The 6,365-nt window shown below is 38.0% G+C and overlaps 1 pseudogene; it reads right to left on the bottom strand.

The window, feature by feature from the left end:
• Nucleotides 1-3,726: 3,726 nt before the first annotated feature.
• LOC119777147 lies at nucleotides 3,727-5,134 on the bottom strand (annotated as a pseudogene).
• Nucleotides 5,135-6,365: the final 1,231 nt, after the last annotated feature.

Here is a 6,365-nt window from a genome sequence, read left to right as displayed (position 1 = left end):
AAGTTCTTCCAAATTAAAAGTGGATGCAGTGATAAAGTCCTGCCACAAGATGGCGACCAACTAAAACTCTGGCCACAAACTGGACACGGAGTAAAAAGGTTTTGTTAAAACTAATTTGAATTTTTTAACTTCTTGTAATAATTAACCAACCTTTTAACATTTTAAGAGGTAAATTAAAAAGTTTCTGCAGAGACCTTTCCACTGATATTTTGCTCTCAAATCTAGTTCTTCTGATGCTTTTATTGAGAATAGTTTCATAGAACTGCCTGGTCTAAGTGTGCACAGCCAATTCTGGAATAATTACAACATTTGGCAGAGATATATTTTTCAAGAGTTGTAAAATTGCATAATCAAAATTGCTAATTGATTGCAACATTTTATGATGATGTTCTAACCAAGGCTGCCTTATAAGTTATTGCAGATGTTTATCCTGGAACACAGAATGGCTTTATTTTTACCAGTAGAAAGAAGATTGTTTTGAGCATGGTTAAATGTTAATGAAACCTTTGTGTGTGCAGAGGCCCCAGGCTCCCCACCACCAGACATTCATTTCTGAAGTTATGACCCTGGGGAGAGAAGGGCCCTTACGTTCAAAGCTGACCAGAGAGGCAAAAAAGGAAAAAAACAAAACACCTCTGCAGGCCGGTTCTGCTCCCTCAGAGTCATAAAACAAAACAGAACAGGAAAATTTAAATCCCCTCCCCAAGCCTGAGACCCTTTAACCCTTTGTTCCCGTCGGCCTCTCCACAGACAGATGAGCCTCAACATCCGTGGCAAATCGCACATGGAAGGAATCCAGATCTAAAGAATTCCTGTTGGGGTTCCTTTTCAGGGGGTTCACATTGGAGCAAGTTATATTTCACTTAGACAGGTACCCCTCGGTCAGCTGTCAGCTCCACATAAATACTCTGTGTTTCTGTGTTAAATCTGTTCCAGATGGGCAGTAAAGTCAGGTCACTTGGAAGAATGAAAAGACTGGTAACATGTTTCCTAATAGCACTAGACTTAGTCTTGTCTGTCACAGCAGCATCAGCTGCTCCCAGCTCATAAGGTATAAAATTATCAAGTCAGGTCAGCAGAAAACTGTTGAATTCGGGTCAAATACGGTGTTTTTTTCATGAGAATAGAGTTTGGTTTGATCCAAAAGAAGCCTTAGGCATCTATATGAACTTTGGTAAATTAACCGCTAGGGCCAATGAAACAGAGTATTATTTTTTCCATAAAATAGAATAAAATCATTTATTTATCCCTTACTGAGTAAATCTCCAGGTTTAAACAAATCCTAGAGTTCATTTAATCAAAAACAAATGTTGGAAAATAATGTAAAGTAAAAGATTTAATAGATTTTTAAAAGAGGAAAACATATATATTAGCAGACATTTAGTGTCTTGAGCAGGGAAACCCTGAGAATTTAGATTTAATAGTGTATTCTTTTAAAGGGCAGAAAAGCTGTCTCTACCAGTTCAAATTAGTAGCAGCATGACAACATGCAATCTGGTTTCAAAAGCTCCTAATTTAAACTAAAAGAAGTTATTTTTTAGCTTACCTAAAGCAAATTGTCTAATCTCATTTTGTTACAGTTATAAATAAAAAGTGCATATGGTAATATCTAAGGAGACGTTTCCTGGGTGGCGTTAACAGCAGAGAGCTTCAGTGTGCATCAAGGTCAAAGCTTTTGCTTGTGTTTCTGGGGAGCTACTGATGAACATATTTGCTGGGAAATGGGAACAACAAAAGAAAAAAAAAGTCTGATATAATGTTATATGTTCTTATAGCTTAACTCTGCATTACTATGTGATTTCCTGAGTTCTCCTGCACATCGCCCTTGGTTGAGTCATATTTGTGTCGTAGTCGAAGTATTAAGAAGGAATTTTTCCTCCAGCCCTGGGAAAAGCTGAATTAAATCCTTTTCAAATGCAAAATAAAGAGGGATCAATTTGATTTTGTATGGCATATATGTTTTAAGACTTAATGGGAATTGCTTTTAATGTTCAGCATGAAAAAGACACAGATAGAAAATCAGAGATGGGAAGTAACGAAGTACAAATACTTTGTTACTGTACTCAAGTAGATTTTTCTGATATTTTTACTTTACTTTACTACTTATTTTTATGGCAACTTTTTACTTCTACTCCTTACATTTTTACACAAATATCTGTACTTTCTACTCCTTACATTTTAAAAAAATTGGCTCGTTACTTTAGTTTTGAATCATTTCAATGGAGTTACCGTTATTATTTTTCACGTCATCAATACCAAATTCAATCTAATTGGATGGGAATCTACGTTGCATTTGACGCACCACTACAAGATGAATCGACAGATTCGGCGGTATTCATTCGCGGCAAATCATTGCTTGGTGGCGGTGGCGTTAGCATAGTAGTATGGACGACGAGATGATTGAAAATGAACACAACGGAGATCTAGTCCTATTGGCAGACATCCATTTAAAATGTAGGCAACGGCATGAAAAAAGTGGTTTCTACTTTTACTTTTATACTTTAAGTAAATTTACAAGCCTGTACTTTGTTACTTTTACTTGAGTAAAGAAGTTTAATCAGTACTTCCACTTTTACCAGAGTATTTTTTAACACAAGTATCTGTACTTTTACTCAAGTACGGAAAGCGAGTACTTTTGCCATCTCTGTAGAAAATGCATTAGACTGAGAAATTTCTTCTATTTCTTCTTTCCCAATGATGCCCCTGCTGTGGGGTGGATACGCATAGACACAAATGTTTATAAGGCAGAAATATAACTCCAGCATTATATCATTAATGTATATAGGGTTCTGAAAGGACCTCTGTGAGCCAAAGGTAAGCTGCAATCCGCTGTGTTATTAACCACAGAGCTAATTATGTAAACACAACACAGTTTGAATAATAGTTGAGAACAGGGGCGCCTCTAGACATATAGCTGCTCTTGGGCACAAAATATGATATAAAGTTGATATATTTTCAGTAATCTTTTTCATTTACACTTTTGCTAAAAGTATGTTTTCCAAAATCTAAATCTCAGGCTTTAAATTTTCCCTATGACATTGTAAAATTATACTTTTTGATTCCGATTAGTATTTCAAATCTAAATAGTGTAATCCAATAGTGTTGGCGTTACAAGCAATGAAATGTGCATTAAAATGTCCTTTAAATCTCTATGTATATGTTTTTCTAGATATAACTTTAGGTTAATTGAAATAGTAAGATGGATTATTGTCTGGCTTCTTAAATTGAAGCAAATTATTAAATTGATTTAAAAAAAGATTTTGAATGAATTTTAAATAGTTTTCAGATCTAAAGCACATGATTTTAGTGTTGAGTAAAACAAGATCATTATGGTGCATTTTCATTAAGGGCTAAATCAACATTCTAGATAGTTTTTAGCACCTTTAATCCAACATCGCTTCCATTTTATAAGCTTTTACATTAAAATGGAAATCTATACAACTTTTTCTTTCTTTAACCAAAGAAATGTTCATTGATTGTTTTCCCTATGGTGACAACATTTCATTGAAATTAATACAAATATATGTGTTTAGGAAAAGATTATCATGCAGCATTTTATCCTTATTTAACTGAAAGGAACATTTTAAGTTAAAGGAACTACCTTGCTTTTTACCTATTATAAACTGGTTCGAATAAAAGTTCATTGAAATTATTCTTCAAACTATTTGTCCATATTTTCTGAATATCTTTGCCAGAGGTAAAGGATTTCACGTTTTTTAAATCCCACTACATCAGCAACTCTATCATGGAAAAGGTATTTTAAAGCAAAATCAACAAAAGGTGACGTGTGCTTTATTTTAATGGACAATGGATCCCCTACTCCCTGTAATAATACCAAATGATGGTGAATACAAGAAAGTCTTCTGCAAGCAACACGAAATTAAAATATTAAGTTCATCCCATACAATAGTTAAAAAAATATTGTTTGGAAAATATATCCATAAAATAAAAGCTTTTAGACATATAAGCATGCAAGACATAGAGCAGGAGCCGCTTCTTCTCTGTAGTCTCTTCAGTATAAAACATCAGCACCGGTTCCCTGGACTGGAGCCATTTAAAAACCGGACTTCACAATAATACAGAGGAGCAGAGTGAAGCGCGCCTCTCCGGGTCTCCAAGGTCTATAAGGAGGAATTAACTGTTTAACACTCACAGTGCCACAGTCCTGTCATATTACATGAGTAAAATTGGAATAAAGCATTTTAATCCAACATTGTGAGAAAATAAAAAATAAATATGCTTCAATAATCAATGACATAAAAATAGTGGAGTTAAATCTACACGTTAAAAGTCAGATTTCTGTCCGTTTTTTCCAGCTCTTTTCTATGTTGGTCGAGCCAGTCTTTGAGCTCTGAGATCCGGTACCCTTCAGGTCCCCTGCCGCCTTGGTAGACCACTTTCCCAGCCTGCACTATGTAGAGTCTGTTAAAATAAGCCCCATATGCTGCGCTGGAGGTGTTCTGCATGTTGTCCGCCACTACCAGGCAGCCGGGCACCTCCAGGTGGATCAGGTGCGCTGCGCTCAGCCTCTCCTCCAGACACCGATGCTTCGGGATCTGATAAGGCGCGTCAGTGCTCGTCCAGCCGTCTGATGGATGCGCTTCCTCGATATAAACAACCACGGTGTCCGCTATATCCGCGTTCTGTTGCGCGACATCCTGGAAAGCCCTCAGGCGCGCCATGAACGGCGGTCAGGTGCAGCTGCCGAAGTTGAGGATGAGCGCTCTGTCGCCCTGTGCGCAATCCAGGATCCGGGTTCGCCGCTGGTCCTCCAGCCAAACAACTTCGGTGTTGGGCGCTCTGCCTCCGAGATGTGCCGCTTTCAGAAAGTCCAGTTTCTGGCCGTGCCAGACGGCCTTCAGGGACTCCAGGCTGAACAGGCGGTTGGAGTCGGATATGCATAGAGGTGGATCAGTGGCATCGCCTCTCTGCTCTTTCATTCTGAGGAAAAACCTTTTCCTGATACATAAAAAGTCTAGCAGCCAGAACAAAACAGCTGCCAGGAGAAAACGGGGCAAAAGGACAAGACAAACTGCAGCGTTTTTCATAGCTTAAACAGTATTCATCATCACTCTCTCATGATAACCTGGACAGCCCTGCGCTGTGCCACGAAAGTGTGAGTTTAAGTTAGGTTACTTCGATCTCCCGCCCCTTTTTATAGCTTTGGCACATTTGAATGAATCACAGCCCGCCTCCAAACAGGGGCAGAGGCCTCACATGGCGGGGATTACCTTCTATCATCCCAACACTGTAAATCTGCAAAAATACACGATGCAGGAAATGATGTGCCATTGCATCACCCAGCCATCAGAAGAAAAACAGTGAAAAACAGGTTTTAGAAATGACTTTAGTCTGCCCCTACAGATGGGTCATGATTTATCCCAAAAAGTTAAAATCTTAGACTGATGCAGATACACTGATTTCAAGGTTTTTTTCCTGCTTACTTGAAGGTTATATCCTACGGCTGATAAATACCCAACATTCACTAACAAAATTCGATTATCAAGAAAAAAATATTTATACTGGTAGGGTTTCCATCTATTAAAAAAATGGTTTTTCACTTCTCAAGTTTTCATTTCACTTCAGATACAAACGTTTTATTGCAAAGGGAAATTAAATGCTGTTTGCAAGGGGCAAATAGGATCTCCTGTTTAAAAGTGCTGCAAAAATCATGAAAGCAGTTTTCAAAAAAGCCTACTCTGACTTGGCTAATCAGGCTTGGGTGAAAATTCCTAGGGGAAGCCTAATTCAGCCTCACCTCTCCTCCAATCAGCCTCCGCTGCTGCTGCAAGACTATCAGCCCTGTTCTCGCCCCTGCCACAGTCAATCATCCTCTCTAAAACTTTTCTGTAAATGGAATTTCAGCTCCATCACGTTGCAATCCTCCAAACCATCTCTGCTACCATCCTTGTTTTCATCTAGCTATTTTCCTCCTTCGGTCTCCATTCCACCACCAGTGTCAGGCCTCTGGGGTGAAGAAGCAGGCTACTTATCCCAATTCATCTGCTCAATCATGAAATCATAATTATCTATGCTCACGTTCTTCCACCAGTGCTTGAGTGCCAAAGGGGATATTTCTCATTTCAATAAAACTCTCTAATTGTTGTTTGTCTTCTGTGAGTCTTTCTAGGTTGAATTATTAGTTAAACAGCTCTTCAATAAATTTGTTCACAAGTAGACACAAGACAACCACAATGGGGATGCTAGAAAAACTTTACTGGGGTGGCTAAGAGATTTCCTGATGCTTAATGGAAAAGTCCAGTCATATTCAGATTTCAAACTTCTGAAAGTACTTTCAATATGAAATTTTTACATACTGTTCAATAAATGATAAGTGTTTTTAATTAAAAGTGATTTCAACTGTA

This window comes from Cyprinodon tularosa, unplaced genomic scaffold (genome assembly GCF_016077235.1).
Source record: "Cyprinodon tularosa strain WSP-4 unplaced genomic scaffold, ASM1607723v1 ctg981, whole genome shotgun sequence".
Lineage (NCBI taxonomy): Eukaryota > Metazoa > Chordata > Actinopteri > Cyprinodontiformes > Cyprinodontidae > Cyprinodon > Cyprinodon tularosa.
This window is presented reverse-complemented; position numbering and strand designations above follow the sequence as displayed.